General features: G+C 40.1%; 1 non-coding gene across 1 annotated transcript; it reads left to right on the top strand.

The window, feature by feature from the left end:
* Window positions 1-23,858: 23,858 nt before the first annotated feature.
* Window positions 23,859-23,932, top strand: trnai-aau (transfer RNA isoleucine (anticodon AAU)). The gene has a single exon. It is a non-coding gene; the product is annotated as a tRNA-Ile (tRNA).
* Window positions 23,933-26,753: the final 2,821 nt, after the last annotated feature.

Raw genomic sequence — 26,753 nt, 5'->3', positions numbered from 1 at the left:
TGCAAAACGTCCAGATTTAACATAACATTACTGAAATTGTAGAAATGAACACACATTAATTTAAAGAATTGCAGTTCACAGAGGTATTGAACAAAGAAACTATTTATTAAAATAGTGTCTTTTTGATGGTGATTTATAAAACAGTTTGAACCAACACAAGCTAAAAAAGCTCCATTCATTCTATGGGAGAGTTTTGTCTCAAAAATATCCACAATTTTCACGTGTTTTATCATGTATGTGTAACCGGTTCTAAACAAATTTTGTGAAAATTTAAACTAAAGGTCTGGAATCACCACTTTCATTAAATGATGTCCTGGTTCGGGGTAAAGACAAATAATAAAATAAACATGAGTCTTTGGCTGTAGAAAATGAAGGACTTCACACAGAGAATAATGCACAGACACAAACTGCTTAGGTTGTTATACCAAAATTATTATTTTAACAATTTTCACAGGTTTTTGCATTAACAATACTGCAATTTATTCCCCAAAACAAAAAAATAAAATAAAAACTGGCCAAAAAAAAAAAAAAAAAAAATACGCTGTAGCTTTAGTCCCTTTTTGTTGTGCACAACTTTAACTCAGTCCAAAAAAAATGTTGAAAATAAATCAGTTTTAGGAGTGGGTTTCTGAGTCACAAGTGTTGGAAAGATCTTACTGGTGTAGGAGACATGAAATCCAAGTCCTACTGAAGCACTGAGAATCTGAAACGATTGTCAACTCCACAGCCACAGGTCCTCGTGTTGGTAGAATTCAGCACAGAGCGGACAGACGGCTCCTCCTTCACACTGAGACTCCTCCCACAGTCCAGGCTATCATGACAAGTACACAGTATCAGACACTGTGAAGTCCAAACCATCCAAAAAAGAATTAAAAATATTGACTTTCTTATTTTCTTTCTTTTAAAGAAAAACATTTTCTTTTGCTGGGCTGTCTAGTTGCGTGGGGCAGGGCCTTAAAGTGATGGATATTAATACTTAACACTTAGTATAATATGTGTTTACAATTTAATTAATAAATTAACAATGAATAAGTAAGTAAATACATGCAATTTGAGGAAAATGTAATTGAGATTACAAGTATTTCCAAGTTTAAATAAATTTCAAACTAAGGATTTATAATAACTATTTATAAATAAGTACATTTTAGGTTTGATTTTTAGTTGTGTATTGGTTTATTAGGTGAGTATAATTTGAGCATACTGTTTAATATTACAAAAGCATTTAGTTTAAATCAGGAAAATGGATCAAATTAACTAAAAATAACAGTAAATTTAGATTCTTTCATTTAAATGCAGAGATAAAATCCCAGCATGAGAAAATTGTTAATTATGCTTTGATTCTAACTTTCCCTCTTCTTCCTTTGTCCAGGTTAACAACCTGTTTGACCTGCTGAACCAATGGACAGTTAAAATAAACTCTCAACCAAGCACAAAGTTGTTCTCAGCGTCCTCTGTCTTCCTCTCTGGTCCTTCAAGTTGGGCCGTGGTGTTACAAACACATACAAACTGGACAGACATCACGTCAAAAATCCCATGTTTTGATCTTTTTTTTTTCCTTAGTGTTAAAGAGAGCTGACTATCACTCAACCTCCTCCACAGTGCACATGGAAAACACGGTAACCACACAGTCACACTGCCACCTAGCGGATTTTACCCTCAAGTGTCTGTCAACTGCTGTAAAGTGTCATAAAAAAATAATTAGAATCCTAAAAATTGACACAAACATATAAATAAAATAAGGACAAAGCCCCACCACATTTGTCTACTTACACATTGACATAGAAAGCTTATACTTTGTTAATGATTTACTGAAAACTTAAAGATGTATTTATAAATGCTGAATACTTAACACATCAAATAACAGTAACTTTTATGTGGTTACATCTGTGTGTATTTATCATGAAGTATCATGTGTAAATCTTCAACTGTGCTTGTGAACTGTGTAAAGTAAAATAGACAGCTGTTGCCATGCAACCAATGTTTTTGTTAAGCTAGTATTTTATCTGTTTGTGTTTAGCACTAGCTGCTAACATGTCTTAGCATAGTCGCTCTGCTAACTTGTTTGATAAAACATGACAATTCATTAATCCATGATAGTCAAACACTGACTTACCTCTGGCTTTTCCACATTTTCCTCCTCTTCTTTCTGTGTTTTTCTTCCCTGGACACCAGATCATTAGTTTGGTTGTTTAGACATGACGTCACTGCTGCAGCAGTAAACAGTAAACATCTGGTCCAGCTGCCCTGGGTCACGCTTCAGACAACTGTCAATCAATTTGGGAGTAAAACTATTTTATTTATTTTAATCAAACTAGACTAACTAATTATTAATAATACTATCAAGTTAAGTATACTAATATCAGCGCTTTGATTGTGTAATTCATAATTTTATTTTTGCCACCCCCTAGCATTTAGCTATACTGCCTATGCCACGGGCCGGCCCTGGTGGGTTAAATCACGGTTTTTTCAACACTAGGGTAGTGACCCCATGTATATATATATATATATATAATTTTAATAAAAAAAATACATTTTTAAATAAATTAAAACATGTTATAATAATATTAATTAAAAAAATAATTCAGACCTTGGCAGCCCACTGCCCCTCCGGGTCGTGACCCTCTGTAGGGTCACTTGGAAATAAAATAGAGTCACCTGAAATGTCTTGTGATAATGAAAATTTAAAAAAACAACTGATTAAAATTATACTTTTACTTTGTAAAAATACATATTTAAAAAAAATAAAGTAAATAAATAAATAAAAAAAGTAATTTTTAAATAATTAAAAAATTACTTAATTAATTAATTAATTAATTATTTTTTTTAATTTATCTATTTTGCACAATTAAAAAAATCAATACATAATAGTCTGTCAGAAAGTCTTACGTTTACAGTTCTTTTATTCTGAAACTGTTTAGTTGTTATGTCATTTCCTTTCTGAGTGCATCCATTCTCAGTACTAACACTACATTCTAAGGGATGAGGGCTCTCTGTGTGTGTGACTAAGTTAAAGTAAGTTTTAATGTTTATTAAGACTCTAATATTATCATCTGACTTGTTTAGACATTGTTTACTCCCACTTGCTTTGCTTTCCTGTATCTTATGTACATGTTAGAATATTTTCTGGGTGTATTTTAGGTCTTTATAGGTCACGTGACTGTGTTATAAGCTGTGGTAAACTGTGAAATGTGTAGCTAACTTTATTCAGCTTTGTAAACTGTATTCCTGTGTGTTATATTGAGGTTTACACATCTTTTATTTGTACTGCTAGATTTCATTTAGCTTCTGCATCACGTCAGACGCACCTAGATGTAATTAATACTCTCTGCTCATGCGCACTTCAGGTGATTGGTCCATGTGGTGCAGTCGCGCTACAAGGTTACATTGAGATTTAAAGGTTGATAAGTTACGATACATTTTATTAGAAGTAAAAAAAAAAACCAGTGTATTTACCTGTTTTTTTTTTTGCTGAGAAGAGTCACCATCGTTAAAAGTTATTTAGCATCTCTAGGACTATTTCTTTATTTCTGTTTCTACTGTTTACCTTTTTTATTCATTACCAAGTAAGAGTACCCAGGACCCCGCCCATTGTCTACCACCACCTTAAATAGTATTAAAACCGTGGTCACCTGGGAATGTGAATGTGAAATGTAACTGTTTCTACAGCGATGGTGGGATACAGCTTAGTGCAGTATTGTGCTGCTATACACAAAGTGTGGGGGGTCCTTTCTCACCCCTGTCACAGGAGCGTGCACGTAGCCAGGCTGACATCACCTGGGTTAAGTGAGTGAGTTGATATCTCAGTTCATAGTGCAGCTGCTCTCTGACAGAGAATGTTTGGTTAGGTGAAACCCGCTAACGGAGATAAATCCAGGATATACGTATCCAGCTTTGTAGTACAGGCCCACAGAGCTACACATCTTTAAACTACAGATGATCGCTTCATCTTCATAATAAACATCTTTAGAGGAACAAATGTTTACACAAATAATGTGTAGTAGAAGTAGTGTTTGTGTGTCTTTTTCCAATGTGTGTGTGTGTGTGTGTGTGTGTGTGTGTGTGTGTGTGTGTGTGTGTGTGTGTGTGTGTGTGTGTGTGTGAACCCTCCATGAGTGGCTCTGATTGGCTGCAGGCGGGTCAGAACTACATGAAGGCTCTGCAGTATCCTTTTACACAAGTGTTCTCAACCTGGGGGTCAGGACCCCATTTGGGATCATGAGACTACTGGGAGGGGGCCACCAGATGCCTTCATGAAACTAAAAATACTTTTTTGGTTTCAACATTTTCAGCCCATTTGAACTTATTTTTACCATTTTTCTGCAACTTCACCAAACATTCCATATTTTAACCTATTTTCATCACTTTTTCTTGCCATATTTTTGTTCCTTTTAGTGCGTTTTGTTGCACATTTTTTCCCTCTTGCAAGAAATTTTCAGCACTTATAAACACTTTCCACCACTTTCTCACCTAATGTCACATATGTTAACCCATTATTGTCACTTTTAGCCTCTTTTCACCATATTTCATGATTATTTTTGAGAATTTACCCACATTCACCATTTGTCGTGCCCATTATTTGAAAGTTTAAATTGTTCCAATATTGACACTTTGAACCCTTTTTTTTAACACTTTTTCTGTCCATTTTTGCCCACTCTAATTTGTGACTTTTAACCAATTGCTGTGGTTTTTAAAATCCTATTTTACCACCTTTTCCACCATTTTTGGTCACTTTTAACCCATTTTATTTCTGATTACAACACTGATTTACATCTTTAAGATGATTATAATAATAGTAAACATTCCTGGTTAACAGTGGATATTATTCAGATAAATAAATACGTGTTAATCACATGGTGAGGGTGAGAAAACACGCGCACACACACACACACACACACACACACACACACACACACACACACACACACACACAGAGAGAAAGAGATTTCTTGCTTTTATAGATATGCTAATTCAAATATTGTTAGGACTGATTATATGAACATAGCTATTTTTGGATCAACATCATCATTATTGTTATGATACACACTGTGTGTATAATGTTTTGGACCCAGACGCACGACTCAGAGACAGAGTTAACAGTGAACAAGTGATTTAATTTCCAAGTGAGGTGAATGTGCAGAGTCCTTCTTCAGTGAGCGGTGAGGTGAGTGGTGATCCCAGTCACAATCCCAAAGTCCCAAACACGTGAGGTGAGTGTGGAGCAGAAGAGTAGCAGGCAGGCAGGCAGGCAGGCAGGATCGCAGAACACTGGGGAATAAGGAGACACGAGGAGGTGAGAACAAAGATCATGGGAAAAGATACTTCCACTGAGAGCTGAGGGTACGATACCACTGGGGTAGATAATAATCCGGCACTGAGTGGAGGTAGAGTCTGGTCTTTATGCACTGGAGGTTGATGAGCTGATGAGAAAAACCTGGCTGCCACACCTGCCGCTGATTACAGGAAACCCACAGAGGAGCAGGCAGAAACACACACACACAAAGTGGGAAGGCACTGCACAGAACTAACCATAACAGTACCCCCCCCTCAACGACCGCCTCCAGGCGGTCCACCAGGCTCACCCGGGTTAGCACGGTAAAAGTCCCGGATGAGGGACGCATCCAGAATGAGGGCCTTAGAAATCCAACACCTCTCCTCAGGGCCATACCCCACCCAGTCCACCAAAAACTGGAAGCCACGCCCCCTGCGACGGACACCCATAATCTTCCTCACCGTAAAGGAAGGATGGCCGTCGATGAGCCGGGGGGGCGGAGGGGCGACGGCAGGAGGGCTCAAGTCACAGGAGGACACCGGCTTGAGTTGGGACACATGGAACGTGGGATGAATCCTGAGGGCAGGAGGAAGTCTGAGGCGGACAGCAGAGGGGTTAATGACCTCCACAATCTCATACGGGCCAATAAACCGAGGAGCCAGCTTCTTGGAAGCCACGTTCAGTGGAATGTCTTTCGACCTCAACCAAACCTTCTGCCCTGGGATGTAGGCAGGTGCCGGAACTCTGCGGCGGTCCGCCAGTCTCTGGTTGCGCTCTCTGGTCCTCAAAAGAGCCGCCCGAGCCTCATTCCAGACCCTACGGATCCGCCGAAGGTGAGCTTGCACAGAGGGAACGGCTATGTCCTCTTCCTGAGTGGGAAACAGCGGGGGCATGTAACCCAAGGAACATTGGAAAGGTGCCATACCTGTGGCCGAGGATGTGAGGGAGTTGTGAGCGTACTCCACCCATGCCAGATGTTGGCTCCAGGAAGTTGGTTTCCGGGCACAGACACATCGGAGGGCCGCCTCCAGATCCTGGTTGGTTCTCTCCGTCTGACCGTTAGTTTGGGGGTGGTAACCTGACGACAAACTCACAGTTGCCCCCAGTGCCCGACAAAACGCTTTCCAGACCTGAGAAGTGAACTGTGGTCCCCGATCAGAAACAATATCCAAAGGAATTCCATGCAGACGGAAAACGTGCACAGTCAACAGTTCAGCAGTCTCTGTGGCCGATGGCAGTTTAGGTAGTGCAACAAAATGGGCAGCCTTAGAGAAACGATCAACAAAAGTGAGTACAACAGTTTCACCTTCAGAGGGAGGCAAGCCTGTTATGAAATCCAGAGCAATGTGAGACCATGGACGGCCAGGCACTGGGAGCGGACGGAGGAGCCCCACAGGGGGGCGGTGAGAGGCTTTACCACGGGAACACACTGTGCAGGCTAGCACAAACTCTTTGACGTCCGAACTCATAGTAGGCCACCAGAAGTGCCTCTTAAGCAGGTCCAAGGTTCGAGACACCCCTGGATGGCAGGCAAACCTTGATGAGTGACCCCACTGGAGAACCTGGGAACGGACAGATTCTGGTACAAAGAGACAGTTAGGAGGACCCCCACCTGGATCGGGGTGTGTATCTTGAGCCGATCTCACCTGCGACTCAATCTCCCAGGTGACAGCAGCCACCAGGCACGACGAAGGGAGAATAGTGTCAGGGTGGCTAGAGGTCCCATTACCAGTGGCAAACTGTCTAGACAGAGCGTCCGGTTTAATGTTCTTGCTACCTGGTCTGTAGGTAACCGTGAACTAGAAGCGGGTAAAAAACAAAGACCACCGGGCTTGTCTCGAATTTAGTCTTTTTGCTGTCTGAATGTAAGATAAGTTCTTATGATCCGACCAAACTACAAATGGTGTCTCCGCTCCCTCCAACCAGTGCCGCCATTCCTCCAGAGCTAACTTAACTGCCAGTAGTTCACGATTACCGACGTCATAGTTACGTTCTGCTGGGGACAGTTTGCGGGAGAAGAAGGCACATGGATGTAGTTTATGGTCCCCTGGTGATCTTTGGGACAAGACCGCGCCCACCCCTACGTCTGATGCATCCACCTCCACAATAAATTGGCACTTGGGATCGGGTTGAATGAGGATGGGTGCCGACGAGAACCTCTCCTTGAGGTCCAGAAAAGCCTCCTCGGCCGCTGGAGACCAAGCAAAGGGAATGGAGAGTGAGGTAAGTCTAGTGAGGGGTGCTACAACCTGACTGTAGTTCCTGATGAAACGTCGGTAAAAGTTGGCGAATCCTAGGAACCGTTGTAGCTGTTTGCGAGAAGTCGGTGTGTTCCATTCCATGACAGCCTTGATTTTTTCCGGATCAGTCTTCACCTGCCCGCTCTCTAGAATGTATCCCAAAAAAGACACAGAAGATGAGTGGAATTCACATTTCTCCGCCTTCACAAACAGTTTGTTCTCCAGTAGTCTCTGTAGAACCTTGCGGACATGGACAACGTGTTCCTCGAGACTGTGCGAGAAAATCAGGATGTCATCCAAATACACGAAGACTGAATGATTCAACAGATCCCTAAGAACATCATTCACCAATGCCTGGAAAATGGCTGGAGCATTGGTTAACCCAAATGGCATGACCAGGTACTCGAAATGACCGAGTGGTGTTTTAAAGGCAGTTTTCCATTCGTCCCCCTCCCGAATGCGAACAAGGTGGTAGGCGTTACGGAGATCCAGTTTGGTGAACACTGTCGCCCCATGGAGGGGTTCAAAGGCGGAACTGATGAGTGGTAACGGATACTTGTTCTTGACGGTTATTTGGTTAAGGCCCCTGTAATCGATGCATGGTCTTAACGATTTGTCCTTCTTGTCAACAAAAAAAAAACCCCGCACCGAGTGGAGACGATGAATGTCGGATAATGCCCGAGTTAAGAGACTCTGTGATGTAAGTCTCCATAGCCTGACGTTCAGGCGCCGATATGTTAAACAGCCGACTAGTAGGCAGAGGGGCACCAGGCAGCAAATCAATGGCGCAATCATACGGCCGATGCGGAGGAAGGGAGAGAGCCCTTTGTTTGTTAAAGACCTCTCGAAGGTCATGGTAAACAGAGGGAACCGATGAAATGTCCGGAGGAACCGAAGGGAGCCGACACGAAGGTGGTTTACACGAGGGGGACGCTGAGGTGAGGCATTTGGCGTGACAGTAATTGCTCCAACTGATTATATTACCCGCGGCCCAATCAATGAGGGGGTTATGAAGTTGGAGCCAGGGAAGACCCAACACGACGGGTGCGTGAGATGACGGCATGACGTGGAAGGCTAATTGTTCACGATGATTACCTGCTAAGAGTACTGATAGTGTCTCTGTCTCGAACTCGACACGAGCGAGCCGTTGACCATTTAAGGCATCGACAAGGAGGGGCTGGGAAATAGGCAGGGTCTTGATGTGAGCTCGCCTAGCTAACTCAATATCTAAAAAATTAGAATCTGCTCCTGAATCCACAAGGGCTAGCAGGGTTAGGGGTTTACCCTCAACAAAAATACAGGCCTCCAAATTGAAGCGTCTACGGGGAGAACTAAGAACAGTGGTGTTACTCACCAGCACCCCGACTGCGACTGGTGAGCCTAGTAGTTTAACCGGCTGGGACAGTTTGCCAATCTGTGCCCTTCTTCGCCACAATAAATACATAACCTCTGCTGAAAACGTCTGTTTCTCTCAGCGGGGTTTAGCCGGTTACGGCCAAGCTGCATTGGGACCTCTGAGGATGAGACGTCACCACGGCGGTTATCGGAGTCTCTGGCTCCACTAGCAGTGGGCAGGACAGAGGAAGAGGGACCCGGTCTTTGAGACTGAAACTCCTGTCCACTCTCACGCCGTCTTTCCCGGAGCCTGTTATCAACCTTGATAGCTAGTGTGATGAGTTCCTGCAGGTTATTAGTTTCAGGTCGACCCACTAAGCTATCCTTGACTGCCCCATTGAGCCCCTTCAAAAATATCCCCTGCAGGGCCCCCTCGTCCCACCCTAGTGACATGGCTAATGTATGGAACTCAATTGAAAACTCGGCAACACTTCGGGAGCCTTGCTGAAGGCTGAGTAGCTGGTTGCCAGCGTCCTTACTAGCTACGGGATGATCAAAAACAGCGGTGATTTGTTCAAAAAATTGAGGGAAGCTAGCCTTAGCAGTGTGGGGGTTATCCCAAAACGCGGTTCCCCAAGACCTCGCCCTTCCCGTGAGGAGTCCTAACACATAGGCTATCTTGGAACGGTCACTGGCGTAAGTCAGTGGTTGTTGCTCGAACACGAGAGAACATTGAAAAAGAAACGACTTACAATCCACCAGACTACCATTATATCTCTCGGGTGCGGGAACAAACGGCTCACGAGGCTGAGCAGAGCTAAGAGGAGGGGCAGCTTGGGTTGACGGAGTAGGAGCAGGCGGCTGAACAACATTTAATTGTGTCTCTACCCTGCTGAGGCTTGTGGAAATAACTTGTAATGCCTCCATGAGTCCGCGAAGAGTCTGATCGTGTTGACTGAGCAACGCACCTTGAGAGGAGAGGGCATCACGCAGAGAGCTGTAGTTGGCCACTGTCTCTGAATCGGCTGGGTCCATGTTGGCCGGATTATTCTGTTATGATACACACTGTGTGTATAATGTTTTGGACCCAGACGCACGACTCAGAGACAGAGTTAACAGTGAACAAGTGATTTAATTTCCAAGTGAGTTGAATGTGCAGAGTCCTTCTTCAGTGAGCGGTGAGGTGAGTGGTGATCCCAGTCACAATCCCGAAGTCCCAAACACGTGAGGTGAGTGTGGAGCAGAAGAGTAGCAGGCAGGCAGGCAGGCAGGCAGGATCGCAGAACACTGGGGAATAAGGAGACACGAGGAGGTGAGAACAAAGATCATGGGAAAAGATACTTCCACTGAGAGCTGAGGGTACGATACCACTGGGGTAGATAATAATCCGGCACTGAGTGGATCGACCCCATCGACCCCCCCACCCCCCCACCCCCCCACCCCACCCCCGCGCCCAACCCCCCGAGGGGAGGGCCCAGAGAAGACCCAGAGTCAGGTATTTCCAAACCGACTTTCTGTCTAGTTTAATTTAATACAGACAAAGGATAAAGAAGATGTTAGTGGCCGAGTGCAGGTTGTTTATTTTTCAGTGTTTTTCCAACCAAAAGCATTAGAGTCAGCAGAATTTGGAGTATATGAGTGAAGAGGAAATAGTTCTATATGTTGTGAAGACTGTTTGTTCAACAAACTACTAAAAGAAATGAACACAGTCTTTTAAAATGAATTTTTGGACATGCACATTCATATGCTTTAAACCAATAATCAATGTATCACTGACTTTAAATGGGAAATTAAATGACTGTAACAACTCAGTGAAAGACTGAGGTCAAAGTTTACTGATGTTAAATTGACTGTATGAGTCAAGTCTGCATTAACACAGAAGAGGCTAAAAGGACACTGCAACAGTGTGGCTTTGAATTATAGACAGGATTATTCTGACATTGTTTTCATAAAGAACCTGGAAGTAATGCTCCATGTCATCATGTACATATTGTGTGAGGGGACAACAAGAACACCCTAGTGGTAGGAACAATTCTGACATATTGTACATTTTAAATATATTGACCAACACTTGATTTAAACACTAACAAGGATGAAATTAGACGTATATTTATACATTTTAGAAAGAGTGAACCATGACATCTTTTGAAATCCCACTTCATCTGCTTGACTATTTGTCTCTATTGGTGACAGTAACATTGAAATGTGCTTTTATTGTGGATTATGCCTTGAATGAGAGACAAGTAGCATTTACAGTAAGGGACCTTTGCATGATGTGAATACACACAATGAGTATCTTGCTCAGGTGATGTCTATGTTCCTCTATGCTATAGTTGCGACTGTTGTCTAAAAAAAACAAGCAAATACAGTATGTTGATTTTAACATGTAGTTTTAATTATGATTTTAAAACTTGCTAATGTACTATTTTACATAATGTCAGTTACTGTATATTCAATATTTTAAATGTGCCTGATATTTTATATCATATAACATATGTTAAGGGGCCCGTTAAGCCGATATAGGAACTGTTGACCCAATCTTGATAAAACTTTGCGTTCCTGAGTTATAACCATTTTTCCAGATTTCCCTGTCGGAACTTTTTACTGGCAGCCATTTTTTTCAGACCAAATGGTCAATAACTTTTGATAGGAAGATGCCACAAACTTGTGCTTTACACCTTTGGAAAGGTCTCAATAAACTCTATAACATATCAGCATATCAACAAATCAGACCTCTAGCACCATTTACTGGGAAGTTACACAAGTTCATCTCTGAAGGCCCACACCTCAGACCCCTGGGGGCCCGGAAGGGAACCGACGAGAGGTCCGGTTCTCACATATGTTAAGCGGCCCGTTAAACCGATATATGAACCGTTGACCCAATCTCGATAGCACCTTGCGTTCCTGAGTTAGAGCCCAAAAGTCACCAAAGGTCAAGAAAAAAATTTCGAGGCTTCCGCACAGGGAAGACACCAAATGGTCAATAACTTTTGATAGGAAGATGCCACAAACTTGTGCTTTACATCGTTGAAAAGGTCTCAATGAGCTCTAAAACATATAAAAAAAATCAGTCCTCCAGCGCCTTGTAGTGGCGAATTAGGCAAGAGAAGAAAATGTGAAATTCCACTGATGAGGTGTATCTCAGCTTGTGTTTGTGCCACAGACTTGTGCTTTACACCTTTGGAAAGTTCTCAATAAACTCTATAACATATCAAAAAATCAGACCTCTAGCACCATGTACTGGGAAGTTACACAAGTTCATCTCTGAAGGCCCACACCTCAGACCCCTGGGGGCCCGGAAGGGAACCGACGAGAGGTCCGGTTCTCACATATGTTATGGGGCCCATTAAGCCGATATAGGAACAGTTGACCCCATCTCGATAGCACCTTGAGTTCCTGAGTTATAACCATTTTTCCAGATTTCCCTGTCAGAACTTTTTACTGGCAGCCATTTTTTTCAGACCAAATGGTCAATAACTTTTGATAGGAAGATGCCACAAACTTGTGCTTTACACCTTTGGAAAGGTCTCAATAAACTCTATAACATATCAGCATATCAACAAATCAGACCTCTAGCACCATTTACTGGGAAGTTACACAAGTTAATCTCTGAAGGCCCACACCTCAGACCCCTGGGGGCCCGGAAGGGAACCGACGAGAGGTCCGGTTCTCACATATGTTAAGCGGCCCGTTAAACCGATATAGGAACCGTTGACCCAATCTCGATAGCACCTTGCGTTCCTGAGTTAGAGCCCAAAAGTCACCAAAGGTCAAGAAAATTTTTTCGAGGCTTCCGCACAGGGAAGACACCAAATGGTCAATAACTTTTGATAGGAAGATGCCACAAACTTGTGCTTTACATCGTTGAAAAGGTCTCAATGAGCTCTAAAACATATAAAAAAAAATCAGTCCTCCAGCGCCTTGTAGTGGCGAATTAGGCAAGAGAAGAAAATGTGAAATTCCACTGATGAGGTGTATCTCAGCTTGTGTTTGTGCCACAGACTTGTGCTTTACACCTTTGGAAAGGTCTCAATAAACTCTATAACATATCAAAAAATCAGATCTCTAGCACCATGTACTGGGAAGTTACACAAGTTCATCTCTGAAGGCCCACACCTCAGACCCCTGGGGGCCCGGAAGGGAACCGACGAGAGGTCCGGTTCTCACATATGTTATGGGGCCCGTTAAGCCGATATAGGAACAGTTGACCCCATCTCGATAGCACCTTGAGTTCCTGAGTTATAACCATTTTTCCAGATTTCCCTGTCAGAACTTTTTACTGGCAGCCATTTTTTTCAGACCAAATGGTCAATAACTTTTGATAGGAAGATGCCACAAACTTGTGCTTTACATCGTTGAAAAGGTCTCAATAAACTCTATAACATATCAAAAAATCAGACCTCTAGCACCATCTACTGGGAAGTTACACAAGTTCATCGCTGAAGGCCCACACCTCAGACCCCTGGGGGCCCGGAAGGGAACCGACGAGAGGTCCGGTTCTCACATATGTTAAGGGGCCCGTTAAGCCGATATAGGAACCGTTGACCCAATCTCGATAGCACCTTGCGTTCCGGAGTTAGAGCCCAAAAGTCACCAAAGGTCAAGAAAAAAAATTTGAGGCGCCTTGTAGTAGCGAATTAGGCAAGAGAAGAAAATGTGAAATTCCACTGATGAGGTGTATCTCAGCTTGTGTATGTGCCACAGACTTGTGCTTTACACCTTTGGAAAGGTCTCAATAAACTCTATAACATATCATAAAATCAGACCTTTAGCACCATCTACTGGGAAGTTACACAAGTTCATCTCTGAAGGCCCACACCTTAGACCCCTGGGGGCCCGGAAGGGAACCGACGAGAGGTCCGGTTCTCACATATGTTAAGCGGCCCGTTAAACCGATATAGGAACCGTTGACCCAATCTCGATAGCACCTTGCGTTCCTGAGTTGGAGCCCAAAAGTCACCAAAGGTCAAGAAAAAAATTTAGAGGCTTCCGCACAGGGAAGACACCAAATGGTCAATAACTTTTGATAGGAAGATGCCACAAACTTGTGCTTTACATCGTTGAAAAGGTCTCAATGAGTTCTAAAACATATTACAAAAAAAATCAGACCTCCAGCGCCTTGTAGTGGCGAATTAGGCAAGAGAAGAAAATGTGAAATTCCACTGATGAGGTGTATCTCAAGCTTCTCCAAATACCTCTTTTTTGCGCTTGGTATCAGTTTGTCCCTGTAAGGTCCCTTTTCTTTCGCTTTCTCTTTTTGCATTGCTTTTCTTCTTTTTCCTTGTCGTATCCCTCTATGCATAAAGTAAAGCTCTGGCGAATGCGTGAAATTCTGGGGGCGTCTACCACCATCATGGCTGACGGGCTCAGACATCCCCCCAAAACAACCCAACTCACCACGTGACTCCTCACTCTCAATACTGCTTGGCCAATGCAGGATGTCTGAGGCAGGGCTCTACTGGTACATTGTCATGTTTCAGGTCATCCACAGGGTTCAAAGACTATTTAAAAGGTATTCAGTGTTAGTTGTTGTACTGTCAAATAATGCTTTAAATTATTATTACTCCTCATGAGATTGATCTAACACGGTGTAAGACTAGCTTCACTGAATGTATTTTGTTTGTCTAAAACTAAGGGACACTTTAAAGTGTACAAGTATGGGTTGTACAAAATTCCACATTTGTACATATTATGTGAAAGACTAAAAACTCTTGGGTGATCTTTACAGCATTCCTCTCTCTCCAGAAGGAGCAACAAGAGAGCTGCTGAGGAGGTGGTCGATACTTTCTGGAGAGACTATCTCCCAGACGCAGAAGGTAATTAATAGTTTAATGGTCAAATAAAATGATGTCTGTTTTTTGTGTGTTTTTATTTTAGGAAAGGTCGTAGAAGCTCGAACCTTGGACCATCAGAAGGCTGTGATTTTAGTGTGTACATTTTCAAGTTTCTAAGACCTTTCGTTGATTTTTAAGGATTTTTTCAAGAATCGTGGGAAAAAAGAAGACATGCAAATGAGGACATTTTATTGGTACACCTGCTTGTTAACTGACCTATATAATTGGGGCAGCTCAGTTTCACAACCATTCAAGCTCTGATCACCACAGTGAGAGGTTCTCTTGCATTTGACTTGAAAAAATCTGTTATGTCTGTTTCCCCTTTGTATTACTCCCATATAACCCAGTACTCACCTATTTTTTTTGCCTGTTTTTTACTGACCTGTGTGTTTTTGTTCATCGATTTCTTGTACCTGTGCTTGTGTTTTACTCTACTTTTTAACAATGCGAGTCCTGCCATCTTATATCTTTATTTTCAATGCTGTGCATACGTCGGATTGCTTTTTCTTGTTTCTCATTCTGGATGCACACAAGCCTTTCTACAGCAAGGAACAGGGAGCTCCATTGCGTCTGATTGGGTCAGAGGAATTTGCATTCACGTTCCACTATTTCAAAAGCAATGGCTGACCTGCTGGTTTTATTCCACAGGGCATTGCATTTTACAAAGCAGACCGAGACAGTCTCCTGAACATTTCGTTGCTAGCTCCTGCAGCAGTGGTGTCAAGAGTTGATATGAGATTGAGGAGATGGCATGCACACTTTTGGTGCTTTGGAAGTTGGTACTCAAGGCCGGTGTCATCGTCCAAAATAGCAGACATATTTTGATACTCCACCTCTAACTCACTTTAATCTTCTGACGCATCATCAAGGATGGAGTCTTTCTCCTTTTGTCCATCAGCAACTGTGTCTTATTTCTCATCCACACCATATAATTGAAAAGCCTTCAGGAAGTTTGAGCCACTGTCTGTTGTTGTCTTGGCTACTTTTTCCCAGATGTGGTACTCAGAATGTATTACCTCCAATGCTGCAGCAAGGACATCAAATGTGTGCGAGCCTTTAGAGAAGTGGGGTCTATCCAGTGACAGGTGACACCTAAGTAACTACACTGGCTGACAGACCAGCAGTCTGTTGTGGTAGCAACATGGTTCACAGTGCTCAACTTTTTGATGATTGTGCTCTTCATGTTCTTTGCAGCTTCCTGTATTCTACAGCACAATATTTTCCTTGTCATTACTGTACACTGAGGTTGCAAGGTTTCTATTATAGTCTTAAAAGATGGTATCTCAACCAAAAAAAATGGTTGGTTGGCTTCACATACAAAATTTAGCACAAGCTTGTCAAGTGTTGTCTGTGTTATACGCCATGGAGGGACAGCGATGGAATCTGTGGAATTCTTCAAAGGAGGTTCATCAGAAGTGGAGGATTTTTGCTTTCTCTCAGACTCTATTAAGTCAGTCTACATTGACAGTTTGTTGGGGTGAACTCTCTGTTGACAGAAATTAAATATCAATGAGGCTACAGAGGATCTATTCATTAAAATACTCATGAGACCAAATTCTAACAGAAACATTTCCTACACATAAAATTTCTGCTCATCTGAATGGTCTAGTTCAGACATAAACAACTGAAGGCCTGGGGTCCACATGCGACCCCCAAAACAAAATTGTAATTTATGAAGTTGGAAGTTATATGAACAACATAATATACAGAACTCCAGAAAACAACAACAAAATGTCAAGAAAATTACAATAACAAAACAACAGAAACAAAACAAAAACAGAAAAAGCTTTAAAAAAATACAAAAAATGATCCATAAAACACTCAAAATGACAACACAGACACACTAAACAACTAACACACGACAACAAAAATGTGCTATATAGACGAGAAAATCTACAGAATGACTTTTAAAACAAAGTATTTACAAGCTTATATTAATGCTCGGATTGGTCATTCTTCTAAATGCTGACATGAATGTTGATGTCTCATCATTATGTTTCAAACATAATGCTTCATAGCACTATTATATTCTAGAAAAAGCCTTTTCCTACATTTTTTGGTGATTGTGATTCTAAAATGGACATAGGAGCACCAGTGCTGGTTCAAATGTGCACATTTTCTGTAATCACTGTAGGCTATTTCACATTCATTTCTAAATTGGTCATGTGGAGTGGAGGCAGACATTTAGCGATTGTGTGCACACCTGGTCTGCCCATCTTTGTTGGAGACAATAAATATATCCCTATCAATAGGCTACGTGCCACAGTCCTTTAAAGTAGCTGTAATCAAACCCCTTCTCAAAAAACCTACTCTTGATTCCAGCACTTTAGCAAACTACAGGCCTATATCTAATCTTCCTTTTATTTCAAAGATTCTTGAGAAAGTTGTGGCGGCTCAGCTCTGTGACTTCCTTGAAAACAACAGCCTGTTCGAGGACTTCCAGTCAGGTTTTAGAGCTCAACACAGCACAGAGACTGCTTTAGTTAAAGTAACTAATGATCTACTCTGAGCTTCAGATGAAGGACGACTCTCAGTGCTGGTTTTATTAGATCTTAGTGCAGCTTTTGACACTATAGATCACTATATTCTGCTAGAGAGATTAGAGAAATTACTTGGAATCACAGGGACTGGCCTAAACTGGTTTAAGTCCTACCTATCTGATAGGTACCAGTTTGTACACATGAATAATAGGTCTTCTGTGTACACTAAAGTAAGCTACGGGGTTCCTCAGGGCTCTGTGCTAGGGCCAATCCTCTTCTGTATCTATATGATCCCCCTTGGTAATGTTATGAGAAAATACTGTTAACTTTCACTGCTATGCTGATGATACCCAACTGTATGTATCAATGAAGCTAGCCTAACTGCCCTAGATGGCATTACTCTGGCACGAAGCACAACTGTTAGAAACCTTGGGGTTCTATTTGATCAGGATTTATCCTTCAACTCTCACATAAAACAAACTTCAAGAACTGCCTTCTTTCATCTCCGTAACATTGCTAAAATCAGATCTATCCTGTCTCAGGGCGACGCCGAAAAGCTAGTCCATGCTTTTGTTACCTCTCGACTGGATTATTGTAATTCTCTTTTAGCAGACTGCCCGAGCAAATCACTTAAGACACTTCAGCTGGTTCAAAATGCTGCAGCACGTGTACTGACTAAAACTAGGAGAAGAGATCACATTACTCCTGTATTAGCCTCTCTGCATTGGCTTCCCATAAAATATAGAATAGAATTCAAGATTCTTCTTCTCACTTATAAAGCCCTAAATGGACAGGCACCAGTCTATCTCAAGGAGCTTGTAGTGCCATACAATCCCCCCAGAACACTACGCTCTCAAAATGCTGGACTACTCGTTGTTCCATTTGTCTCTAGAAGTAGTATAGGAGGAAGAGCTTTCAGTTATCAGGCCCCACTTCTCTGGAACCATCTACCAACCACGGTTCGGGGGGCAGACACCCTCTTTACCTTTAAGGTTAGGCTCAAAACATTCCTCTTTGGTAAAGCTTTTAGTTAGGAACCAGCTCATAGCTCATAATTAAGATGCAATAGGCATAGACTGCCGGGGGGGGGGGGTCTGGCATGCTCGGTTGGAGAGGGCGTTAAGAGAGAGGTCATTTAGGTTAGAGAGGGTCCGGAGAGGTTCCCATTCCTCTTCCCTTGTGTGTTTGCTCCTGTACTCCTTCTGGCTTTTGTCTTGCAGGTCCGTGGGATCCTCAGTGTGGAGTTACAGAGTCTCAACAACTCTGTCTCCACCCTTTCCTCTGCACACACCCAACACAGCATAACGTGGATGGCAGTTCATCATAGGAATGGGATCCACACAAGGTTCCTGCTGCTTAACAGAAGGTTTTCCTTGCCGCCATGATGAATTCATGTTGGGTGTGGGATACATATGTATGTGTATATACGTATATATGCATATGTGTGTATCCATAAAATGAAGAGTCCGTCCTTAAGACTGCTGTACTGTAAAGTGCCTTGAGATACCATTGGTTATGATTTGGCGCTTTACAAATAAAAGATTGATTGATTGATTGATAGCTGAGACTGAACAACAAGATTTACATATGTGGAGGAATGAATAATAGAGTACTGAATACTGCTGAGTATTACAACCCAGACACCAACCAGTGGACACTGATCACTCCTATGGGAACACCTCGGTATAGACTTGGAGTCGTTGCATATATGGGCCACATTTTTGCAGTTGGAGGCAGAGATGGATTCAGAGATCTGAGTTCTGCTGAGGCTTATGACCCAGTGACCAACACCTGGTACGATGTCCCTGAAATGGTCCACAGAAACAGTTACTTTGACATTGCAGTGATGAACAAGAAGATCTTTGTTGTCTCTTGTAGAAGAGGAAACAGAATTGTTGAGTGCTATGACTACACTACAAATACTTGGTCTGTGGTATTTTCTGGCATGAACCACAGCAAGTATGATTGGGTGAGATGCTGTGTGATTTCTGGACTTCCCAACATGGCTGAGTACTGTTCACCTCGTAAACCCATCATACCCAGGACACAGGTCTAAAAAAAGTCTAAACTAGATACTGAGACAGAGCAAATGTTATTTTCCATGATCCTAACTGGGAGTGTAACCTGCTCTGACCAGGTCTGTGTGTATCAATAAAAGTGTTTAAAGACATTAGAAGAACTAATGTGTGAATAAATAGATCAGTTCATGTCTCAGCTCAGATGGGATGGTTTTAATCAGCCTGGATCAACCTGAGTTGATGATGATCTAGAAAAAAAATACTACATTTTAGTGGTGACAACATATAGCAGACGTGTAGATGTACTGAATTTAATTAGAATTAATGTTGTGGTTAGCAAGACAAGTATTCTAAAGGGTTAAAATAAGCAGAAATGGATGATTATTAGATTAAATTACTTGAAATCAAACTTCCTACAACACAATAACAAGTGAAATATACTGAATATAAACAAATAATTCTTGTTAAAAATTTTTTTGCTTTTTTAATTTATTCAAATTAAAGCTTCGGAACAAGAAGAAAACAACTAATCTAAGTGAAAAATGACTCAGCATTAATGAAAAATGATTAAGCTGTTTCTTGATACAAGTTGACTCATCTTGAAATAAACCTAAATCTATATTAAAACTAAAACCAAAACCTTAAAACCAGTTTTTGTTCTTAGAATAAATATCTTATCAGAATCACAACCAGGAGTATGAGTACCATCAACATTTATTAACAGTATGAACCGTACACCAGAAACAGTGGTTGCTGCACACTTTTTATGTCAAATTTAAGACAATTTAAGACTTTTTTAAAGCAAAACCAACAGCAATGAACAAAACACATAATATGCTGCTGTATAAAGTGCTGTGATTTGTCACGTGAAGAAGGCAAAAACAAAATGATCAAACATTTGTGCAACACTACAATGTAAAGTATTCAAACATGTCTCAGTTCAAGGTCCATCTAACATGTGAGACCTAAGGACACTGAGGGAAAACTTGTGGCGTAGCTAGCCAAGTCAGGCACAAAACAACTTATTCAAAGGCATTGCAAACAAAAACAACTGTGAACTTGTAATAGAGAATAAGAACGCTACGTCAACTGTATAAACTATGGAAGTATATCTGTACCATAATTCAATTTAAAATCCATTAACAGAAATAATTTTTCATTTTCAGAAGATAACTGCATTTTTTAACTCATAAATAAAATTAATAATAAATTATCCATTTTCATTTTCTTCTTCCCTTAAACATGACGCTCTGGTAGGAGGAGTCAATGCAGACTGGAGAAGAATTACAAACGGTGGAAAATCAGATGATTTCAGGTCAAAATAATGTGAGCAGCTGATTTTCTGAGGGTGCACAGATCCTAGATGACTAAGATAGTTTATAAATGTGATGACTGGACTACAATAGAGTTACACATAAGTAGTTTGATATTTGCAACCACTGTTTATTAGTCAAAGGTCACATATTAATTCAATGAAACTTTATTTATACAGGGACAATTCCAACAATAGTCACCTCGTAGTGTGAGATAACAGGCAACACATTGTGTGATCATTGGTTTCTAAGAAGGGTTTACAGATGAAAAGCTCTATTATAGCTAAGTGTGTGCTAATATGCTAATTATTGTAATAAACAGTTTTTAATAGCAGACATTATATTTACAGTAATAATATATTGTGTTTCTGGGTGTGCAAAGGTTACAGATATGTTCCAGTGAATTAACATTATTTTGATATTTATTTGAAAGTATGTTTTAAATATTATTTCATCCCAAGGTTCCTTTATCAATGCAGATATGGTAAACAACACCAAAATTCCAAATATTCATAATAATAAAACTTTATAAATTTCCCCTATGTGACCAAACTATAACACTGCATTTTTATTTTTTCCATTCATTATTAAATAATGATGACATGTATGGTGACCATACGTCTGGTTTTAGACATGTCCTCTTTTGTTTTCACGTGGTGTCGAGGCTGTGTGGGGATATTTTACAAATTTCTGGGTTTTCCAGGGACTTTGAACGCATCTCGAGGCATGTGTTAATTTAAAAGATGTACCTCCACAAAAATGTGTTCTATCTGTCACCTGCAGTCATAGATTTTTTATGCTATAGATATAGAATCAACTGCACTTTGTAAAAAAGACAAACAAACAAAATGATATAATGTGTTACCATTGTTATTTTGATTTTAAAACCAATCAGAAATACCCCATTTTTTTTTTTTGTATTTGGTTTTTATTTTTTCCTGTTTCTGGTTTTTCTGTTTTCCTGATTCTGGTTTTAAATTAATTAAAAAATTACAGGAAAAAAGTGCCACAAAGTAGATGTTTTACGTAATAACATGCTCCATAGTTACTTATTAGTTATTTTTGCTGTGTCAGCATGTCTTTCATGTAATGTACAGGAAGTGACTTTAATTCAATTTGTTGAAAATTATTTCCTAGACAAACAAATGCAGTTATTCTGCATCATGCAGTGATAGACACAACAAACACATATACAGCTGTTATGTTACTGTACAATATCATATAAGTTAGCTGTTAGCATAATAGCTTTATATTGTAACAGCTCTGCTGTTTGTTGGATGTGTCCGTTGTAGATGTTCCTAATTCCTACAGCGTTGGCAGTCAGTGAAGGCAACTTGAGGATGCGTAGTGGAGATGTGTGTTTACAGTCTATGGTGTAGAGAGTTTGTGTCAGAAGTTAACTTTGGATTCATCTTTGTAATTTACCTTTCCATGTTTTATTTGGTGTGGTCACAGCAAACAGTGACTCAGGAATTTTCATGCAGTGAAAACTCCTGAGTCATGATGGTAAACAGCTAGGCAGGCAGTATTGGTTTCACGTTTATGGTGAAGTGCTACGAAGTGTCACAATGTGTGTGCGCACTCTGTGTATCTGTTGCACGGTGTATATTCTGTTTGCTTTGAAGAAGTAATCCCACTAAGTAATCCCCATTTTTAATAAAAATACTGGTAATCTGATTACATGTTTTTAAATGTACTGTAACAGATTATAGTTACATTATTTTTGTATCCAGATTACATAACGCTGTTACTAGTAATCCATTACTCCCCGTGTGTGTGTGTGTGTGTGTGTGTGAGAGAGAGAGAGAGAGAGAGAGAGAGAGAGAGAGAGAGAGAGAGAGAGAGAGAGAGAGAGAGAGAGAGAGAGAGAGAGAGAGAGAGAGAGCATTTAGGGGCCCCATCCATGAAGTCAGCAAAATGAAGGTCCGTCGTTCAATGTGATAAACACATGTATTTATTTATCTGAATAATATTCACTGTTATGCAGGATGTTTACTATTATTTGGGCCATAGTATATAGTCATCTTAAAGATGTAAATCCTTGTTTTAATCATAAAAAAAATTGGTTGAAAATGACCAAAAATAGTGGAAAAAGTTGTCAAATGGGATTTTAAAAACCAAAGTTGCAAATTAGAATGGACAAAAACGGACAGAAAAAGTGTTTTCAAAGTGTCAATATTGGAACAATTAGTTTAAACTTTCATATAATGGGCATGACAAATGGTGTATGTGGTTAAATTGGCAAAAATAATCATGAAATACGATGAAAAAGGATAAAAGTGACAATAATTGGTCAACATATGGTGGAAAGGAGTTGTAAGTGTCTTGAAAGTGGAAAAATGTGTATTAAAATAAACTAAAAATGCATTAAAGTTCAGGATTGGTCCGTGGATACAGAAAGTGTCTGACACACACAGCCTCAATCAGCTGACTAGGCATTTTACAAAGATTATCATTCAAAAGTATTAATATTGTTCATTTTTAGTGAGTCACACATAAACCTTTTAGTTTCTGGGCAAAGATTTCTCCATAGAGACTAGAAACAAATGTAGAGACTTTATCTTGTGTTATTGGAGAGTTTTCTGATGTTTTAGAGACATAAAAGCATGTATCACTCACTGCTGTGAGGACAGTAAGAGGCTCAGAGCCACAGCTGATCAGAGCAGACACACTCTACACTGCAGATGAAATGTGTCTGTTCTCTGTCTCCAACTTAGATAATGTTTCTCTTAGTTTTACAAGCTATTTATCTCGTTTGTTATCACTCTCTGTCTGACTCAGGGCAGACTGTGCACGGACTGAAAGCAGATCAAGTGAAGTCCACCACACACACAGAGTCAGAGGAACCTCTGTGACTCTGTTCCTCATGAACATGTTTGTGCCTTTATTCTGTTGCTTCTCCACCTCAGTCTTCATTTTTCCTCTTGATTTGACAAAAGTCACGTTAGAGATTTCTAATGGAATATAAAGCCATGAGACTTTACTACTCTCAGATCAAGAACACACATTGACTTTTGACGAGCAGCTCAAGCAGCCAATAGTAATGCTTAAAACAGCTCATTGGATGGTCCCATTGGTAGAAAGACCTCTGATTGGCTGACATCCATTCTGTATTGATCAACTTCATTTTCAGAGCCTGGAGAAGGAGAAGAGATTCACTGTCTACTCAGAACACTTTGGATTACAATATGCTCAAAGATGATTATTGATTTTTGACCAAATAACATTAAAAAAAAAAAAAAAAAAACATACTGCAGCTTTAAGCTGAGGGATGAGTACTGCTGAATTTTCACCTGCCAACTTTCTGGGTGTTTAGAACCGTAATTGTTTTAACTCAACCATATTTTTACACATTTTTGCAGCTTCATAGGCCAGTTAGCTCAGCTGGTCAGAGCGTGGTGCTAATAACGCCAAGGTCATGGGTTCAAACCCCATACTGACCAGATATTAATCAAGGACCATAAACCTGCTTTCATGTGTTGTAAATGTTAGTGTATGAGTCAGAAAGGACAAGGTATGAATATGTATACAATAAACACAGATAAAGAATATCTAAACTGTTAATCATTACCAAACCTGGAAGAAAATTCACAAATAGCCAAAAATCTAGAATGACTGTCAGTAAAGAAGCTTCTTTTTGACATCTTAATAAATCAGCAAGTAGGACAAATACCAATTTATTGATGAATAATCCCAGAACAATTTAGGTTAAATACTAATAATACTTACTTTGTATGTGTATGCCTTGTGTATTCAGGTGTCCAACCATCATTTTGTATCCACAGTTGTGATGGAGCTGCAGAATGTAGGTTATACTTTCATCCAAATCATTGTCTTACAATGTAGTGAATAAATCATGGACTCTGTTTATCCAAAACAATGAGAAAGGTCACAATAGACATGAAATGAAAACTGTCTGTGAAATGATCTAACCATTGTATGTAATAAAAACTCATAGACTAATAATAATGTAGCCTATTTTTAATGATCAAACATGTACATATATTAGCACACTATAGCTACAACTGTGCTTGTTTTGACAAAGTAAGTTTTACTGAACTCTAAATTAAAACTACTGCTAACCTGGACAGATGCTAGAGATAACAAGGACAAAACAATACTAGATGACTTTATACATTAGCTGATATTAAGGACAAGGGCTGATGTGCTGTTAAAACAGACCAGATTGTTTTAATGTAGCCTAATTGTTGTGTAGTCTACATGACATTAGAACCTGAACATATGCCATATAATATGACCAGTCTATAGCTTCATAATATAAGTATTGAAATGGAATAGCAATGCAACGTTAGCCTAGCCTACTATTAATACACATTAACATGAGTAATATTTACACACAAATATAGTTCTACTGTTGCTACTTTCAAACAAGCAAGAGTTACAAAACAGATGTTGACAGAAGTAGGTTAAAATGACCTTATCTCATAATGTACCATCCTCACACTAATTGTTCTCTCACTCACACTGAACATCTCTGTGATGTCCAGAGCAGTGTTCTCTGAATGGAGGTGAGCCTCAATCATATGGGGGTAAAAAGTAGGAGGGGCATCTGAAGGTTGTTTCTTCAGTCTCTGAGAAGATCCAGACCATCAAACACTGCTGGGTCAACTTCTAAATCCATATCAGAGTTTAGCTGAGCTAAGCTGTTAATAAAACTATCCAGATAAAAGTGAAGGTCGTCATTTGGTGAATTGTTTTCAACTTCATCAGCTAAAGCTCGTAAATCATTCACTAAAACTCTGAAATCAGCCATCTTCACTTCTTCATCTAAGCCACGCCCATCTGCTGCAACAGGAAGTGGATCTGATTGGATCGCTCAGTTGACCAATCCTGAATGAGACTGAGGTTAGTCCCTCCTACCTCATTAGCATACGGACACAGAAATGTGGAATTAAATAAATGTGGAAATAAATACATGTTGAAAAAATTATGTATAAATAAATACATGTATAAATAAATAAATGTTGAAATAAATAAAAGTAGAAATAAATACATGAATAAATGAATAAATGTATAAATCAATTTAAGACATTTATTTGTTTATATCAGATTTATTTACCAGTTTTTATTAATTTATTTATGCATTTAATCATCTCTTTATTTATATATTCATTACTTTAATTATTTATTCCAATATTTATTAATACATTTATTTATTTATACGTTAGGCAGGTTTGGTCCTCCATACACCCTGAGCACCAGTCAAACAAAGTTATGTTTATAGAAATACACAAAAAGAGGATTTAAAATACAGTCATAATTTAAAACTACAATAATCAATGAAAATAAAATGTGTTTAAAGTGCTGATGAAGAAAATAGAGTACAAGTATTCTACAAGTCAGTTTAAATCTAAACAACTTAAGGTAATATTGCATATTACGGTACATGTAACATAATGGAATGATGTATTTCTGTCTATCAATTATCACCATGGTACATCACAGGTAAATAAGTCATGGAGCTTCCTCACCCATTCCCTCAGACAGGCCTTAAGTCCTGATGCACAGGAGAACATTCTACCACAACAACTCCCACTCTGAGCCACCATCAGACGTCCATCACACCACAGCACCATGTAGCCCACAGCTAACCTCCAGCTAACGGTAGCCACACAGAGATAACATCTCCACACTTTCACTGCTGACACCAGACGTAGAGCTCAGGACCAGCCACACATCTGGATAATCAACTGATCAATAATAAATAAAATAATGTAACTTTATTGATCACTCACTCATTCTCTGTGTTTTGACCCATTATTCCAGAGGGGTAGCAGTGGGCTGCTAACTACAGACACCCAGGGAGCAGTTAGATAGTAGTTTATGAATATTCATAAAAACAGGCTAAAGACAGTTATTATCTGTGTACCCTTCGTTTTGTGGTTATTACATTTTAAAACTTAATCAAAATAACAAATAAACAGTGGTTATTTTGTTTTACTGACTTAAAACCAAAACATAAATACAGAAAAACCAAATAAATGTGAGATATTTGGATATTTACAGTAAATTAGAGGGAGAACTGAAGTCCACTGGTGCAGTGGTTTTCCTCCACAGGTCCTGGACCAGGTCTCCTCACACAATAGGACTGTTTAGGATTTATTTCAGCAGTTTTCTGCTCCTGTTTTCATTCAGTCTGTGGATGTTTTAGCTCGTATAAAGCTGCTCACGTTTAAAGTTCATTGTTTTATGGTGGAGGTGATCTTAACAGTGTTACAGTCCAAATAGTATCCAGATAATCTG

The sequence above is a fragment of the Gouania willdenowi genome, unplaced genomic scaffold (assembly GCF_900634775.1).
Source record: "Gouania willdenowi unplaced genomic scaffold, fGouWil2.1 scaffold_170_arrow_ctg1, whole genome shotgun sequence".
Taxonomy (NCBI): Eukaryota; Metazoa; Chordata; class Actinopteri; order Blenniiformes; family Gobiesocidae; genus Gouania; species Gouania willdenowi.
This window is presented reverse-complemented; position numbering and strand designations above follow the sequence as displayed.